The sequence below is a fragment of the Macrotis lagotis genome, chromosome X, assembly GCF_037893015.1.
Source record: "Macrotis lagotis isolate mMagLag1 chromosome X, bilby.v1.9.chrom.fasta, whole genome shotgun sequence".
Lineage (NCBI taxonomy): Eukaryota > Metazoa > Chordata > Mammalia > Peramelemorphia > Peramelidae > Macrotis > Macrotis lagotis.
The window spans coordinates 515,115,655-515,135,272 of NC_133666.1; the positions used below are offsets into that span (position 1 = coordinate 515,115,655).

General features: G+C 36.8%; 1 protein-coding gene across 21 annotated transcripts in view; it reads left to right on the forward strand.

The window, feature by feature from the left end:
• The window catches only part of ATXN1 (ataxin 1), a 521,647-nt gene that overhangs the window by 70,761 nt on the left and 431,268 nt on the right, over positions 1 to 19,618 (forward strand). The window contains exon 4 of one of the 21 annotated variants that reach the window (XM_074207313.1): positions 6,480 to 6,615. The exons of 19 other annotated variants lie outside the window; for them this stretch is intronic. The gene's annotated coding sequence lies outside the window, so the exon portion shown is untranslated. Of the gene's footprint in view, positions 1 to 6,479; positions 6,616 to 13,522; positions 13,599 to 19,618 lie in introns of all 21 variants that reach the window. One more of the 21 variants, XM_074207312.1, reaches the window with a different exon arrangement.

Below are 19,618 nucleotides of genomic sequence, written 5' to 3' on the forward strand. Positions count from 1 at the left end.
CAAACACTTACTGACTTAACCCTCAGTTTGCCTAACCCTCGGTTTTTTTATTTGTAAAATGAGCTGGAGAAGGAAATGGCAAACCACTCCAGCATCCTTTGCCAAATGGGGTCACAAAGAGTCAGATGTGATGGAGCAACAACATAAAAATCATGGGTGATATTCACATGAAATACTGAGCTAATGGAGGCTGATCAACCAGGAAAAGTCTGGCTCCTGTTCCTTCTGGAAAGCCAACATACTTTTTTATTGAATCAGCATATCAACATCAGCAATAAGTAACAGAGGAGAAACAAACATTTACTGAGTACCTACTACCCACGTGGTGGTACACTAAGTGCTTGGCTGTAAAGATAAGGAAGAAGAAGAAATGCCAACAGTCTGCCCCTTTGGAACTTATGCTTATGAACATATGAATTCATTCATTACACAAACATTTATTAAAGTGACTGTTCTGTTCCAGAATAATATGTCTCTTCCTGGGGGGGGGGGTAAAAAAACTTAGATATAGCATGATCCCTGCCCTCATGGATCTTAGAATCTAATAGAGGGAAAATATAAAAACACAGAGAGCCAAAATAGTCATTGTATATTAAGCAGATTTTAAAAGTGTAAATTAGCTGAGATCCAAGGATGAAGATGATTATTGTAGATTTGGGGATATAGAGGAAAGATGAAGAAAGCTTAGTAGAGAATATAGCATTTGAGTTGATCTTTAAAGAATTGAAGGAATCCAATCAATCAATCAGTCAATCAAGTATTCATTGTCTGCTGCCTGCCAGGGCTTATGATAGGTATAATAGGCGATGAGGTACAAAGCAAAAATGAAACTATCCTTGGCTCTCAAGGAATTTGCATTCTGTTGGGGAAAACAAAACATGAACATACAACTGGTGATAAGATAAATATACAAATACAAGATAATGTTCTTGGGAAGGGCAGCATTTGGACTCTTAGAAGGTGTTGCTTCAGATGGCCTTTGAAAGATAAGTGGATAATGGAGGGGGAAGAGGAAAACATGCTGGGAACAGAAAAAAGGTGATTGCAACAAAGGTACAGAGTGGCCCATGACCTCTTTGGGAGAGATTAGTTTAGATAAAGCCTAAATTGCATGGAGGAGAGTAATATAAAATAAAGGTGGAAAGGAACTGGATTTTGGAGGGTATTTAATAGCTGAAAGGTTTTGAACTTCACTTAGGAGATAATAGGAAACCCTTGAAGAATTTTGTGCAGAGGAGTAAAATAATCAGTTCATACATAACAGAAATTTCAGCAGTGGTATGAAGAATGGATTAGAATGAAGAGAGAATTGAAATGGGGAAAAACTATAAGGAGATAGTTGAAAGTAAGCCAGTCAGTTGGTGATAAAGACCTTTGGGAATAAAGGGAGAGATGGAATAGTGTTAGCTTATCAATCAATCAGTCAATCAATTGATAACATTTATTAAGTGCCTGATATTTTTCAGGCATTGTCCTAAGGGATAGGGGATACAAAAAGGCACAAAAGATAGTCCCTCCCCTCAAGGAGCTCACAATCTAACAGAGCAAACACACAGACATATATATATATAAAATGAGCCATATACGTGTATGTTTGCAGTTTCTACATATATTTATATATATATATATGAATATACTAGAGACAAGAAGTATGTGTATATAATATATATGATATATGTATATAAATATGGAGAGAGAGAAATGTATTGGAGATGAGAAGTATGTGAAAATATGTTTATGTAATATGTATTATATACACACACACACACACACACACACACAGAGAGAGAGAGAGAGAGAGAGAGAGAGAGAGAGAGAGAGAGAGAGAGTGAGAGAGAGAGAGAGTGTAGATGGGGTCGGATATTGAAGATGTGGTACAATGGTTAGATTGCCAGGCCTGGAGTCAGGAAGACTCATCTTCTTGAGTTCAGATCTGTACTCAAACACTTATTAGCTATGTGACCCTGGGCAAGTCATTTAACCCTATTTGCCTTACTTTCCTCATAAGTAAAATGGTCTGGAGAAGCAAATGACAAATATCTTTGCCAAGAAAACCTCAAGTGAGGTCATGAAGAGTTGAAGGTGAACAACAACAAGAAAAAGCCAAAATCCAATTCAATCCAACAAGTAATTGTTAGCTGTCTTTTATTTGTAAGACATTCTGCTACATGTTGGAAATACAAAAACAAAAAAAAATAGCCTTTATTCTTAAGGGGATTACAGTTTACCTGGATATAAAACATGTATATAGACATGGAATTTCAAGGAGGACTGAAGTATTAACAACTAAGGGGATCAGAAAAGGCTTGTCCGTGGAAGGGAGAATGTGAGCTAACTATCTAGGAGATCACAATAATTGAATGCACCTGCCTAGAAGGGCATGGAGAGTGACTCATACTCAGGTATGCAAGTAAGATGGAAAGGATATTGGGAATAGGTAGAATGTAGAGTTCATGAATGAAAATAATATGGAACAAGCCTTGAGGAATTTTCTGGAGTCAGATTGTGAAGAGCTTTAAATACTATGTTATCAGGTGAACAGAGAATGTCTCCTGTGTTTTTCTATGGTAAAAAAAAAACATAAGAGACTGGATGAATGGTGAATTAAAAAAGAGAATTAGTGAAGTCAGAAGAAAGTGCAGGATTAAAGAAAAATATAATAAACTCACTTGGGACCTTTTTGAGTTTAAGATTTTCCATTCAAGTAGAGATGTTTGGCTATTGGAGATAATGACCTGGAGTGCAAAAGAAAGGTCAGAACTAGAGAGATTTGAAAATTATATGCTTATGACATTGCCAAGGTAGAGAGTTTGTAGAGAGAGAAGCAAAGAACAGTCTCTTGAATGAGAAGAGGATGAAGTGATCATGAGAAAGTAACCAGTACAAAGGAATGGTTCATAGTGTCAGAAACTGGAAAGATGTCACAAAATATGATGAGTGAGAAAATGTCTTTGGATTTACAAGTAGGTTACTGATGTCTGTTATAGTGTGAAGAGCTGAAGTGCTATCTCAAGGGGTTGAGACTGTAGTGTGTAGGGAATAAGTGGAACTTTGATAACTGTTTGAAAAGGGTTTGCCATGAAGGAGAAGAGAGAACTGAAATGGTAGTTGGGTATGTAAGAAAGACCTTTTCAGGATTTGGAAAACCTGAGCAATTTATTGGAAGAGAGGAAGGAGGTAGTGAAGAGGGAGAGATTGAAGATGGAAAATGACTGCTGGAACAGTGTCCCAGAATATAGGGGAAGAGACCTGATCACAAAAAACATGCAAAGTATAGAAAAGCAAAATTGACACATAGTTTAATATATTGATTCACTGATGAATCTACTAATGTTTCTGTGCTTAAATAGCCCCAGTACAGTATTTTCTATGAAAATAGCTATAGTAACTGCAGACTCCATGGACTAGAAGAGACATGAATTCATGACTCTGATAATAGACAGCAAACATTGACTGAAGTTGACCTTTTGCCATCACTTTGAGGCACTCTGGGATGTGGGTTAGAATTAAACCTGTGGGTTTTAGTTATACGGCCTTCAGAGGCTTCACACTAAAGGTATAATTCTCTGAGAGAATAAGGGGTCTCTTAAAATGGTTTAATTCTAGTTCTTATATATGTTTAGAGTCAGGGTAGGGTTTTAGAGATGGGAGGTTTTTATTGAATCTGAGGATCAAAGGAGATAGGGTATATACAAAGAGCTTAGTACAAAGTAAATTTAGGGATATGATCAATTGTTTAAATGCCCTTCTTCCCTATATTTGTTTATTTTTTTACCATCTTGTATTTACTTATCTATATACTTGTTGTTTTCACTCAGTTGACTGTAAGTTTCTTGAGGCCAGGGGACAGTTTCATTTTTCTTTGTATCTTCAGGGACTAGCACAAGTTTTTAATTAAGTGATTGTTCAGTGACACACACATCATTGTTTTTTGCCTATATTCTGAGCTATTCAGAAATACTTATGGAGGGGAAGTGATGAGATGGAAAAGGAGCTATCGGTGACTCTCAACAAATCAAAGAAACCTTGACAGCCAATTGGGGATATTTCTCAGGGAACAGCCTGGAGTCTAGTACTGTCAACTGATTTGTGTATAAGGTAACAGGAAATACTTGTTTTGGTGATGCTATCCCTTAGTTTCCTTCAAGGGGGACACTGAAATAGTTCCTTTCTTTGATGAAGAATACTTGAGTGAATTACTTTGAGAAACAGTGATTGTAAGAGACTGGGACACAACAGCAATCCCTTAGGATTCTTCAAACCACAGTAACTCCTCTCTTTAGTTAAACCAATTAATTAAACAAGCATTTAATTACCTACTTTGTACTGACTATTGTGGGTAAGATAAAAAAATGTAGATTGACTTAATAGCCCTGTCCTCATTCAGCTTATACATATCCAAATAACAAACACGAAATAATGCAGATAAGCACAAGAAAGATTCAAAGTGTTGCTTGTAAAGGGTACTAGGGAGTCAGAAGAGTGGACTCTATGGTAGCATGTTCTACTCATATAGCCAATTTGCAGAGCATTAAAATTTAATAAAATGGGCTTATTATTAAAACGACTGAACATACATTTAATTTTTCTCTTGTGATTGATTCACAAGATAGTTTGTGATTTAGAGTGCTTCAGGGTATTCATTTTGAAATTATCCTGATACTTTGGGTTTGTAGAAGAGAGGTGGTTTGCAGTTTCAATTACTAGAATGATAAAACATTAGTCTTATTAATGTAGAGTTTAAGGTTTCCCATGTCTGAGCTTGGTTTTGAACCTGTAGTAGGAAAGAGGTGACCTCCTATATACTGAGAGGTTAATACTTTTATTATCCTTTGGATATCAGTTACTTTATATGGGGATGTCTCTTTAAATCATCACAGTCATTTGGCTCATAGAAACAATGTGAGGTCAGGAACTATCTCGAAAAAATTGCCTATTTTAAAGTAAAGCATTCCTCTTTTATTTATTGTGTCTGCATCAATTGAGTTTACTCACTATATACTTGTAAAAAATTTTAAAAAGAACCTTTCAATATTATTATATCCCATGCTCTAGTTTTTAAGATTTTAGATGGTTAGCTACCTCCCTCTGAATCAATTCACATAAATTATCTGTTGTATTATCAGGCTGAAAATTTTATTGTGACTATCTTTCAGCTGTTAAATTACAGGCTAGAATCTAAAAAGGAACCCACAGACAAAATGACTAGTTTCTGTAGTTGTATACAGGTCATCTTATAAGTGGTGAAGGGCTAATTGGAAAAGTAATGATTTTCCAGACACCTTCTAAATGTACAAAATTCCTCGCACTCCCTTTTCACACAGTATTCCCCTGTTAGCTGTAGCTTACTCCCTTGTGGCTTGTATATTACTATTTTTTTCTCTGACCTGTGATTCCAATGATATAGGGTACTTTTGAAGAAGAGCCTCCCTTTACCATCCTAGATTTCAAAATGATGGATAGCTCACAGTTTTGGAGAGTTGCCTAGGGTACTCATCTGCAACTACTTTTGCTAAGTGCCTCAGTGGATGGAGTGCTGGGCCTGGAAAACTTGAATTCAAATGCTGCCTGAGATACTTACTAGCTGTGTGACCTTGGGCCAGTCACTTAACCTCACCTGCTTCAGTTTCTTCATTTGTAAAATGGGAATGATAATAATAACACCTATCTCCTAGGGTATTTATGAGGCTAAAATGAAGTAATATTTGTAAAGCCTTCTGCAAACTTTAAAGATCTTTATAAATGTTAACATGCCTTGCTTTATCATACTGATTACTTGATTTAGGGAATTCTAAGGCCTTGTGGCCTTACTTTCATTCTGTATCAGGAGAAAAGCCAAGTGATCTTTAAAGTCTCTCCCAAGCACTATTATTCCATGGTTTTACATACCATATGCAACTTAAGCATTTTTTTTGTGCTCACACCTAACAATTACAATGAATTATAATTATTAATTTCTATGCCTAGTGCTGGAGATACAAAGAGAAAATGAAAAGCAGTCCTTAATGAAATGAAAATGAAAAACTTCTCAAGAAATTTACTTTCTACTGTGGTAAAAACATTTATAGATTAGTAACACAAGATAATTGAAAGAGGAAGAAAAGACTAACCACTAGGAGAATTAGGAAAGATTTCTTCATAGGAGATACATGATGCAAGCTTTAAAGGAAACCAGGAATTCTAATAACAAAAGTCTAACATTTGTTTAAGAACTTTAATGTTCACAAAACATTCTACATTCATTTTTCCAATTGATCCTCACAATAGCCTTATGAGATAGTGTGAGTGGTTCCCACCCCACCCCCTTTAAAGATTAGGAAACTGAGTGTCAGAGATATAGTCATGTGTTAAATATCTGAGACATTATTTGAACCCAGATTTTCTGATACTTTAAAGAAAGATATCAAGGTATATAAGTGAATTGGATTCAAGTGAGGGGGTGCTGTGCAAATTCATCAGCCTCACTTTCTCCTCTGCAGCCATCTGGGTCCAGTGGCCAGATCGGGTCAGGACGACTGGGGTTGGTCCTGGAAGCAGTGGGAGACTTCTGCCTTTTTGAGTTAAGTCTAGGTCTCAGTTTGATGGAGACAAAGCCCCATCAGTGATTAAGATTAGGTAAGAAATGAAGCATTTTTTTTACCTAGTCAAAAAAAAATCAATCTGGGAGGGGAAGATCTTGGGGTTTCTGGCCAGAACAGAAACAATTGTTCTTTACCTTCACTCTGAAGAATCAGGGCCCAAACAATTACCTGGACTGGTACGTTTCATTGGCTGATCCAGAGTGATTTGGGTTTGAGGCTTGGTTCTTTTTTTTTTTTTTTTTTTTTTAGATTTTTCAAGGCAATGGGCTTGCCCAAGGCCACAAGGCTAGGTAATTATTAAGTTTCTGAGGTCAGATTTGAACCCAGATACTCCTGACTCCAAGGCCGGTGCTCTATCCACTGTGCCACCTAGCCGCCCCCTAGGCTTGGTTCTTAAGAAAGAAAGAAATAACTTGGCAAGGTTTCAGGAATAAAAGTTTACTTTCCTTTGGAAAGAGCACAATAAGGGTATGATACCTTATGTGGGCAGAGGAAGAGGAAGGAGAAGCAGGGCAAGACAAGGCAAAAGCTGTAAATGAATTGGTAGATGCAGCTTCTGGCTTGAGGCATTAAAGAAAGGACATTTAGAGAGAGATTCATCATGAAATTTTAGCATATTGAACAGATTTCATTGGATTCATCACATCAGGTTTAATTGTTCTGCTTCAAACTTAAGGAATTAATGATACCTATAGAAAAACAGAATTGCAAAAAGGGAGAAGCCCTGCCATGAAGGGAATTATACAGTGAATCCTTTTTTTGTACTATAAATAATCAGGGTTCTTCTTTGTCTTGTTTAGGAATCATGAGATTTAGAGCTGGACAGGTGGGTCCTGAGAGATTTTCTTTCTCATTTTGCAGATTAGGAAATTGAAGCCTACTCAAAGAGGTTGAAATGACTTGTCCAAGGTCACACAAGAACTATATGGCAGAGATCTGAGATTCCAAATCAGGGCCACTGACATTGGATCTTATATTCTTTCCATTACATCATTGCCCTTTGGCAATATGAGCCATGGAAAATCATTGTGTTAGGTTGAATTGAACATCTTAAGAATTTTTGAGTGAGGAGAGACTTTAGCAGTCTCCCACATTAAGGCCTGTAGATGTTTTATCTTTTCACCTGCTAGCCTCCAAATAAGATGGCTGGCTTCAGAACCAGTCTAGTCTTTTTTAATTATCTTCACATGTGACCCTTTTAAGCATTTTTTTCACCTGGGGTGGGAGAGCAGCCCCAGAAATTTAAAAATCAAAACCATACTGATTCCTAATGCGTTCTCCATGAGTCCCTTGAGAACCCATGTTTTACCTTTACTGTTTTACCTTTAAACTGAGACTAAGAAGAAAATTTTGTCTCCCAGGAAAGGTAGAAGCATAGTTTTATCATTAAGGAACTCTCTAGTACTCCCTAGCTTCCTCTGCTGTGAGAAGCCTAGAAAAAGAAATATGGACTTCTAACCAGTTTTTGGTGGTTCTCAAGGATGTCATTAGTGGGAATCTCCAGCTTTTAATTCCATTTCATTGAAAGAGTTTATTGGTAGTTTTAGAACAGTATTGCTTTTTTAGGGAGTCCCACTCATTAAAATGCACATAAGGAAAAGTAGTTTGGATGTGGTCCAGAATATTTTGTGGGTAGTGGGCATAAAAAGAACTCCCTATTTTCCCCACTAGTCTTCCATTTTTGGTTTGTGGTGTTATGTTGGGTCAGACTATATCCTGTCACAGGGTATTACAACTTGTCGCATTTGATGTTTATTACTCACAAAATATTCAGCCCACAATGTTAAGCAGGTGCTAAGTGACCCATTCTGAATCCAAAGGCAAAGAAGATGGAAGTTCCAAGTTTTTACATAGCCCCTGAGTTTTGCTCATCTTGTCTTCCTCAATGTTGACAGCTGTTTGCTCTGGCACTGGGAGACAACTGGGCTTGAAACCATAGAATTTAGAATTGGGAATGAATGATTTACCTATAACAATTCCAGAGTTGAGATTCAAACCCATGTTCTTTCTACTATAGAAAGTCCCATTAGTTGGGAGGGATGAGTATTTATTATGGAAGTTTTGAGAAGAGTGATCTTCTCATTCTAGTTTATCCAGGACCCAAGGAGGGGAAGTGACTTGACCAAGGTCACAAAGACAATAAATGGTAGAGCAAGGCTCTGAATATGGTTTTTTTGGTTTCTAAATCATTATACCATATGGCTTGCTCAATCTTTCTCCTGGTTACCATTTTCATGTCTTTCCTAGTCTAAAATCAGCACTCTTCTAGTTTAGGTTTAAGCCTGGGGTGAAATGAGGCATGAATCATTGAACAGTTAACAACTGAAGGTTTAATTTGCCTTAACACAGCAGGAAAAGCAACAAGAGTACAGCAGTAGCACTTTTTCTGGGTCTGTCTTCTCTGTTTTTCTAGCTATAGATAGGGATGGAGAAAATCAGCATGGGTCAGGCACTGTCCTATATGATTTACAAATAGAGTCTCATGCTCACTACAGCCCTGTGTGGAGCAAAGCCTAGTTATCAAGATAGAGTGATGAAGGACATGATAACTTGAGTGTTCTTTAGAAATCCTCCAAGAGCTAGGGGCTTGGGTTCACATGTATAGGATTGTTTCCCCTTCAAATAACTAGGAAGCCAGGACAAATAAGGTCCAGGGCAACTTCATCTTATTTTAGGCAAAGCCTTCTCATATTATAGGTGGTGCATAAAGAAAACACTGGTACTGTAACAGGGGCTTTTTAATTGTCTTTTTGTTCTAATTATTGGAATTATCCATTATAAGGATAGATAATCATAAGATTATAACTCTAGAGCTAGATGGGACTTGGGAGGTCATCAGGTCTAATCTAAAATTTACTTAAGTTGAAGAAATTACCACTGTATAAAATGATTTAATATAAATCATTGAATCATAAAAATTGAGATTTGAAAGGGACCTGACTTTTCCTTCACTATGAATTTTCTTGGTGCAAAATCCTCAGTGGCCTATAGACAAAAGGAATCCATATTGTTACCTCCTGTGATGGTCATCTAGTCTTTTCTTGAAGACCTCCTAAGAGGGAGAACCTACTGCCTTTCCAAGCAGCCTCCACACTTTTGGACAATAAGCATTGTTATGGAGTTTTTCCTGATTTTAATCTGAATTTGGCCTCTTTGCAGCTATCTTTCAACTCTTTGCAATGAGTTTTTCTTCCTGCATTCAAATAGACCTCAAGATAACCAATCCAGGATTTGAAGTTATGATGCCTACCCCAGAGGAGCTCTGGCTGTGGAATATGGCAAAAATTCCCAGTTCCTTCCTGTGATAATGTGGGCCTGTGTTTAGTCCTTCAGTTAATTTCAGTTTAATTCTGTTCAGTTTTGTTTAGTTCAAGTCAGTTCAAGTCAATTTAATCATTTCCGCTTTAATCTCTGTATTAGAATGAAAACATTTAGATTGGAATCAGAAAACCTCATTTTAAATGTTGGCTCTGATATTACTTCTGTGACCTTAAGAAAGTTATTTACTCATATTTCTGGACCTCAGTTTCTTTATTTTTCACATAAAACTAGATAAAACTAGATGATTTCTATGATAATTTTTAGTTCTTGATCTTATGATCTCCTTCTATCAGCAAGTGAACTAGCATATCCTGCCCTTCCTTTTCTTAAAAAAATGTTAACATGCCAACAGTTGAGCTTTTTGCTAGGGTGTGTACTATGTCTATTGAAGTTTTTTATATTTTATCTTATTGACCACTCCTTGACTACTTTGTATATAAATACAAAACCTTATGTTTATAGAGAAGAAAAAACCCTATATTTTTGTTAATTCAATCCTGGTAAGAGACCTGTGAGCCAGCAGGAACTCTCACTAAAGAAACCAAGACTCAGAAGCTCAGAATTAGTGATAGGGGTTAGATAACTGGTAATCAGAACAGTCCCATATTTTTTTGAACTGCTTATTCAATATGACTGGTGTTTGTTTTCTTTCTTTTGTCCCCCTCATCCTTTTTTTAGTCTCCCTCTGAGTTTTGCAGTTCTGAAGTATATTAGTTGCTATGGCAATTTCAATGTCCCTTGGAGTGGACAGAGCTTTGGTGTTACTGATAAGTACAGAATCATTTATGACTCAGTGTTGATACCTTGATTTGGGAAATGTAGGTAGGCACTTGACAAAAGTTAGTTCTGTCTTTGCTCTAATAGCAAATATGCAGATGGAAGTAGGTAGATTTTGTATTCTTCCTTTTTTGCCTTAATTACTCATGGTGCTTGGTGAATTTTTTACACTTTTGAAAGATGTCAAGTTCAATTGGCCCATGATTTTTGTCTGGCTCCCATAGTTTCTAGGCTTAGGCAGACTGAGTTCAATTCTAGGCCTCAAGGGTGAGGTTTTGTCTTTGGTTCTTGGGATCTTTCCAGGAAAGTCTCTCAAAGCAAACAAATCTAGGTATAGCTCATGTCTGAATTTCTCTAAATGTGGATAACAGGGAGTCAGTCAGTGAATAATATGGGTATCAGATATGAGACAGCCTTTATTCACTCAAACTAGAACATTCAAAAAGATATAAAGGACTCCAGTATCCCAAAGACAAATACAGAGATATAAAAGTATCAAGAATTACCAATGGATAGAATTCCAGACCTGAAGTCAAAAAGACCTGAATTCAAATGCAATCTCAGACATTTTGCAGCTGTATGACTTTGGGCAAATGGATTTGTCTTAGTTTCCCCATCTATAAAATGAAGACATACCCAGTGAGATAATATTTGTATAATTCTTAGCTTTACAGTTCCTGGCACATAATAGACACTATATAAATATTAGTTATCATTACTATTATTATTGTTATTAAATTTTTAAATAGCCCATTACAATTCCTTTTTCCCCTCCCTAATATAGGTACTGTGCTATTGCATCATTTTTATGTGATGATGATGATGATAACTAACATAAATATCTGTGTATATATGTATATATATACATATATATGTATAAAGTTTGCAAAGCACATTGCATATACTACATTTATTATATATCAGAGCATTCCTTTAATTACCCCCATTTTACAGACAAGGAAACTGAAATTAGAAGAACTAAGTGACTTGCCTAGGTCACGCAGTTAGTAAGAGTATGAGGAAGGATTTGAAATTAGGTCTTCCAGACTCCAAGTACACTTAGGCTGATTGTTTGGTCGCATACCACCATAACAGGACACCATCATCCCCATTGACTGTATTGTCAGTGGACCTACTTCCCAAATTCTGCTTTAGCCAATGACCTCTCTGATGGGTGCTGATGTGGCCCACAAGCAACCATATAAAAAAAATGTAGCATCTACAACATTACTCCATTGTGTTTGATTGTACAGTCCTGACCTTTCCAGGTATTTATTTACCTAGGACTGAATTACCTGAGCAACTCCCACTAATAGCATGGAGGTTCAAATCTTCTGACCCCCTACAGCATGTCTTTAGTCCTTTTGCTATAGGATGTTCAAGGATCATGCAACTGAGGAAATCTTTTGTGAGACTCCACCCAAATGACCACTCTCAGAAGCTCTAAAATTTGCATAGGAAATCCATTTTCAGGAAATAATATATTTTTTGACCTCTACTCAGAAGACAAAATAAAATGACAGAAGATAGGAACTGAAGGTTTAAGACTCTCCTGGGATGTGCCCTTAAGGTCTCATCAGGTTGCCTGAGGGAACTCATCAAATTGATCTTGAACATCCCTATTCAATTTTCCCCAGGGCATTCTGTTTCTTAGCATTTTCCCTGATTTCCTAGGTTTAACTATTAGAGAAAATAAGTCCATTTTTTCATATCCCTCACCCCTTTGCAACTAGAAAGACTGTGATTTTGTTTATTCCTATTTTTTTTTGTCAGATTGAGTAGAAAAACATTTAAAAATGACCTTTTTCTCTAATTTTGTAGATTTTTTTTTTGAGGGTAATTGTTTCCCCTTAGTGATTATTCTGCCCTCTGGAATTTCTAAATAGGGTAGTTGTTAGAAAATGATGCCTTCTTAAATGGAGACTTCCTCTTTTACCAAAGAGCAGGTAGGTGACACAGTAGATAGAATATTAGGATTGGAATAAGGCAGATTCATCTTCCTGAGATCAAATGTGGCTTCAGACAATAGGTTCATGACCCTGGGCAAGTCACTTGACTCGGTTTGCCTCAGTTTCTTCATCTGCAAAATAAAATGGTGAAGGAAATGGCAAATTCAACAAGGAAATCCCAACTTGGGTCATAAAGAAATTGTACATGACTGAATAACAATAACAACTTCTCTGGCTAATCTTTTCTGGTGTCTTCTGTGGGCACCTATGTTATGGAGGCAATTTCTTTTTAAGAAAATAACATGTTTTTGTTTTGGTTAGATGGGGTCTGGGTTGGGGACTAGGTTCCTTTAAAATACAGTAGAGTTTGTTTTTGATGAGCTTTGGTTTTATTTCCATCTGAGAATTTCACAAGGCACAGTCCAACTAACAATTTGTCTTCCTGGTTGTAATTACATTCCAGATTCTTTCTGGTTATTATTTTAGAAGTTGAGTTCATCATGGATTCTCTGAGTATAGGACGCCTTGATTGTTCACATTAAGATTGTAATTTCATCCATGGGGTACAATGTCATCAAAGAAACAGGATGGAATTACAGCTTTATGTACATTATGGAAAGATATATTATCTATTTAAAATGCATTATAAAGTTAAATATTAAAATAATAATTTTCTGATTGTACTGAAAGTTCAAGGAACTTGGAGACAAGCACAAGACTAGGCAACCAAAAAGACACTCAGTGCTTACTGGTTGAAAGATTGATTGACAATCTATGATTAAACTATAGAACTTACTGCATACATTTCTTCCAAATGTGGAGGTATAGATGGAGAGGCTACACATGTTTTTTTCATGAATAATTATTTATAAATAATTCATGCTTTCCTGCCAGGTGACCCTGGATTTTAGAAGCCTCTTTCCTGAGAGCACAAGGGTCCCAGGAATGGACTGAATATTTGGCATCCAAGGTACAGTTCAGTTGAGTCTGGAGAGACTCCTCACCAGATTTATTTGGTCATAACCTCCTAAGTAAGTCCTCTCCTAAGGACCCAGAGATTTTTAACATTGTTTTTTTGTGGCTTGGAGCCCTTGAACCATTTGGGGAAGCCTAAGGACCTTCTCTCAGAAGAATGTTTTTAAATACACAAGATAAAATATATCAATTTACAAAGGAAAACTGATTATATTGAAGTCCAATTACCAAAATATTAGGATAAACAAAAAAGAACAAGGCAAGTTTTTAGGCCCCAGGTCGAAAACCCCATTCTAAAATATGGACGGATTGGCCTCAGCATCTGTGTGCTCGGCAGAATCTGTACAGATTAAATTATCAAACTGGAAGTGTCCAAGGAAGTACCTATGACTGATGTTATGATACCTGCTTCTAAAGCAATTTGAAAAGGCATATTAAAGCACATATATATAGGTACAGTTGGTTATTGGTGGGGAACAGCTTTATCTTAGTTTGTAATGTTTTAAAGTATTTATGTTTATTTTTATTATTTACATTTTATCATATGAAATAATTTTAATTTATAAATAATGTTTTATTATTTATGAAATTATTGACCCAGAGAAATAAATTTATTTTGGTCCTCTCTCCCCTTACTTACAAACTGTGAGGGCACATACTCCTCAGCTTTAGTTGAGTACAATTAGCAATTATTCCTAACAATTACTCTAGTACAGACCCTCTCATATAAGGGACTAGTTTGTCCAGCCAGAAATTTTGACAGTATGGTGGATCCAGACAGAGGACCAGAGCTCTTTGGCCTTCTACCTTGGTGATGACTCAGGCAGTCCAAACTGAGGTAGTCACAAAATTCAGAAGTGGTTTGTCCAGTAGTGGGATGACCTCTGTGTTTCTAGAAGCATTACTTCAGAAAGTGTGTATTTTTGCCAACAAGGTTTCAGATTTCTCTGAAGGGAGATAAAATAATACTTTGTTATCTGACTTGAGCTTATAAATTTTTAGCTTCTGTCATCATTTGCATTACAGTATGAGATCATGAACTTTGCAGTGGTGAAATATATATCTGTGTATGTATGTATGTAAAATTCTTTTTCATAAGGGAATATTGTGCCCTCAAGTTACAATTTTAGAACAGTTTTCTGTGGAATATTATATTATTTTTGAGTGAATCATTGGAATTTCAAACTTTGTGCATCTATACGTGATTGGAGAAGTCTTCAAATACCTATGTTGATATAAGTAATTAAGGAAACTTCTTTTTCTTAAAAAAAAGCTTGAAGGAATTACAAATATTTAAAATTAGTTGATATATTCTGTCTTTAGAAGCATTTGACATGACTAATTTGCATGGAGATCATAAAGATCAAACAGATGCCCTAAAAGGGACATAAAATGTGCTAGCACCTGTATATGCTATTAGAACAAACACTGAGGAAGACCCTGCTTTTCTAGCTGATGTTTTTGCCAAAGTAAATGCCCTTGATCTTCATTCCTGTGAAGGAATTATTCAAAACTAGTCAAACGAGTTCAGTGTTTGACTGTAAGTTGAGACTAATATTCATTGGCTAGTTTTTCTTTTCTTTTTTCCCATTTTAATGCCTAATCCCATCTTCATTTTGTGACTTATAAGTATTGAATATGCTATCTAAGATCCAGATCTAATTTTATGCCAAGAGAAACATCTCAGCCCTACATACATAGACTTGGAATTAGAAGAGATCAGAGTTCAAGTTCTGTCTCAGACATCAAATAGCAGTGCATCCCTAGTCAAATCATTCTCTCTGAGTCTGGTTTTGGTCTATGAAATGGGTCTGGCAATAATACTTAATTCATGGAATTATTATGAGAGACATATTTATAAGCCTTAAAGCACCATGAAATGTGAGAGATTATTATGATTATCTTTAATCGCCTTTTCCTACCCATTCACCCAAAGTAGATTTTTCTTCCTCACTGGTAAATCTTATGGGGTAATAGTGCAGGGGTAATCTTTGCATATGTCTTTTTAAATATGCAAGATGCATCCTTGATTGTGGGTGGGGGAAACTACCTGAGATGCTTTAACTAATGACTCATACAGCTATAACTCACCAGAAGGGAAAAACCCCAACTCCATGGCTTACTCAAATTTCTAATAATGAGGACAGAGAGAGAGACCAGTTCAATTTAGTGAAAGATCTGAATTATAGAATTTTTGAAAAAAAAATAGGTTTTATAAACTTTTGGGATGATATGATTTCCAAATCTGTTTCTCTTAATGGTCTCTCTTCTCTAAGCCTCAATTCACTGTTGCAACTCTGATCCTACATCTGCAATTACCTGAGGGAGATATCTCCATCCAAATGTGTTGACTGTGCCTCAAATTCAACATATACAAAAGATAGCCTAATATCTTGTCCCTTATTCTAATTTCTCTATTTCTGATGTCCTCCTTTCTCAAATGCTCTTCCCCTTCCCAAGCAGTAGTTACTTTTAATTGCATCACTATTGCTGTTGTTTGTCCTTCTTTCTTGAAGAAGACCAAACCATCTGGAAGGTAATGCCTTCCAGATGTGAATTGGAATTGCATGTGAATTGGATTTGAGTGAGGGGAAGCTGTGCAAAGTCACCAGGCTCATCTTCTTCCATCTGAGTCCAGTGGCCAGACAAGGATCAGGACCAGAGATGGCTCTGGATGTACCACCTCTACAATATTTCTGACACTCCCTTTTTTCAGTCAATTCATTAACAAATATTTATTAGATAACAGCCCTCTCCTTCTCCCATCCCCCCCAAGAAGCTTATTTGTAACAGATAAGACAATATACACATATACATTGTTATAGTCAAATAGATTGGTAATCTTGTTGAGAAGACTATAACCCTTTGGGGTGTGGGTGGATGAGTTTGAGAAAATTAGGAAAGGTTTTATGCACTCCAGCAGAATGTTAAAGGAAACCAAGGATTTGGTGAGGTTTAGGTGAGGAAGGCTGGCATTTCAGATTTAGGATAGCCAGTTCTAAGGATCCAGATTTAAGAGATAGAGAGTCCATAACTCTATTCATACTTTTCAAACCCTTATTACCTCTCAGCTAAACCATGGTCATGTTCTTCTAACCATATCTGATATCTCCATTCTCTCCTCTCTTTAATCCAGGGGTGGGAACTTTTTTTTTCTGCCAAGGGCCATTTGGATATTTATAACATCATTTGTGGGCCATAAAAATTAGCAACTTAAAAATTAGCCTGCTATATTTAGTCAAGCATTTAATTAATTCACCCCTCAAAAGCTCCCAGATTTATTAAATTTCAAGTCTTGCCTGAGGTTGCTGGGGCAGCACCAGACCAAGATTTTCAGGTCCTTATATGGCTTATGGGCCAGGCATTCCCTATCCCTGCTTTAATGTATCTTATAGCTAACTGCCAAAATGTCAAGCTATTCCTTTGTTCAGAAACCTTCAGTTGCTTCATCTCGATACTTTCCAACTTTGCAACTCTGAGCAAGACACTTAACTTCTGTCACCATTTAAAAATTGTCACTTTTAAAATTGGGACAATTATAGTACCTATATCACAGGAAGATTAAATATGAAATTAGTTGTAAGGATTAAATGAAATAACATGGAAAACTTTGCAAACGTTAGGCTAGTTGAATGTGAACAATGTTAACAATAAATATCTTATAGTCCATAATAATAGCCATTACTCTTGTCTACAGGCTTATTACTATTATTGTTGTTACCTTTAAACTGAAATACAAACTGCTTAGCTTGGCATTTAAAGTCTTCTCTAATCTGGTCTCAGTCTCACTTTACAGTCACCCAATCCTGCCCTCTCTCATCTCTATACATATGGTCAGACTGTCCTCCTATTCCTAGAAAATAATAATAATGATGATAATCCTAGAAAATGATGATGATGATGATGATGATATCTAGCATCCACATGAGAAAACTGAAGAAAACAGAAGTGAAGTGATTTGCCCAGGATAAGACAACAAGTAAGTGTCTGGGACGCAATTTCAACCAGGTCTTTCTGATTCTAAGCCCAGCACTCTATCTACTACTCTACCCAGCTCTCTGATAATATTCTGTCACCATCTTTGTCCTTGGACTTCTTTTTTCTTTCTTCAAAGTCCAACTCAAGGGTCACCTTCTTGACATCTTCCCTAGCTAAAAGTGTTTCCTCCCGCTTCACATTTTCCTAGATCATTTTATCTGAATCTCTCTTTTGTCGCCTCAGATTCTGACTTGGATTTATTTGTCTTTACATTCTTCTTTCCCCCTGGAGCATGTAAGTTCCCTAAAGGCATGGTTTCATGCCCCAAAACAGTTTAATTTGCATTAAGTACACACCAAGAGATAAATGGTTTCTAAACAACAAACAAAATGATCAGAATATCTTGTTAGACACTCAAAATTAAACTTACACAACAATGTAACTCCATGAAGTCCTTTGCTATGTAAAAATTAGTTGCAGAATAGTAGTAACTAATTACTAGTAACTAGTTACTGAATAGCAGAAATAGGTGAGGGGAATCTTTTTATCTGAATTCTTGACTCTAAAAGTTAATGACATAAGGCTAGAGAGTTTTGACTTCCTAGGAAGACTATGATGATTTTCAGAGAAGGAAATTATTTGAAATTTCCACTCAAAGCTCTTCTTTGTTGTAATGGAAACAATATTGGACTAAGGGTCTAAAAATTTATTTAAATCTTGGTTACTTTCCATGTCTTGTATATAGTAATAGTAATTGTTTAATAAATACTTGTGATGATTGATGGGTTCTACTTAGTACTTTTGTGACCTTGGACAAATGACTTTACCTTTCTAGACTTCACATACCTCCTCTATCATATTGAGACCATTGGATGAGACTATCTAACAAGCTGTGATTCTGTAAACCTACAGAAGTGAAGTTTTACTCTCTGAAAGAGGTCCTTTTGAAATGAGCTCAATTCTTTGTTAGGAGGAAGACTAAATCTAGTTGAGAATTAGTAGACTCTGTTACTTTTCAGAACAGCCTGGGATTGTTGCCAAAGGAATGGAGAGGAGAAGGTAACAGAGCTTTGTAGTGCTCTCCATTGGGGGAGAAGCAGCCTTATGAAACCAAAATGACTTTGCTTTTGCAAGCAACATTTTTGAATTCAAAGAATCACTGGCGTTTTCCTGGTTACTAAGGAGTCCATATTTGACTCTTTGCAGCCAGTCCTTTGGGAAGCTTGTTTTAGATCATTTGTTGTTCAGTCATTTCAGTTATGTCTTACTCTTCATGACCACGCTTGGGGTTTTCTTGGCAAAGATAATAGAGAGGTTTGTCATTTCCTTCTCCAGCTCATTTTACTGTTGAGGCAAGCAGGGTTGAGTGACTTGCCCAGGGTTCCCCGGCTATCACATGTCTGAGGCCAGATTTGAACTCAAGAAGATGAGCCTTCCTGACTCTGGATCTGATATTCCATCTACTGAACTACCCAGCTGTCCCTATGGATCATTAATCACTTAATAAAAGATTTCAATTTATGAGTTAGAGTAGTGGGGGAAGGAGGGCTTGTCCAGTATTGTGGATGCTAATTCAGTTAAATTACTAGTAAGAGATTATTTTTTAAAGTCTGATGCATTGTGATCATGGTGTAGACTCTCGCTAGAGCTTCTCTCCTCCTTTTCCTTGACCTTTTCCTCCTCATTTTTACCCACCTATCTATCAGAACAGAATATTCTGTTTGTACAGAGGGAACCCTGGTGTTTGTGAGTGACCTCTAAGAGGTGCCCGATTAGAACAGAATATTCTTTTCATACAGAGGGAACCCTGGTGTTTGTGGGTGACTCCTAAGAGGTGTCCCCTCCTTGATGTGTTGGTGCTGTGGTACAGGTCAGGATTGTGGAGGGGGTGATGGCTCAAAGTGACTTTTCCTACAGCCATGCCAAGGCCAAAGGAGGGGGCTGGTGGAAGGAGTGTGGCATGTCCCATGTCATTGCTGGAGCGCTGACAGCTCCTTGGCTCTGCACCTCCCCTGCTCGGTGTGGGGTACAGTGAGT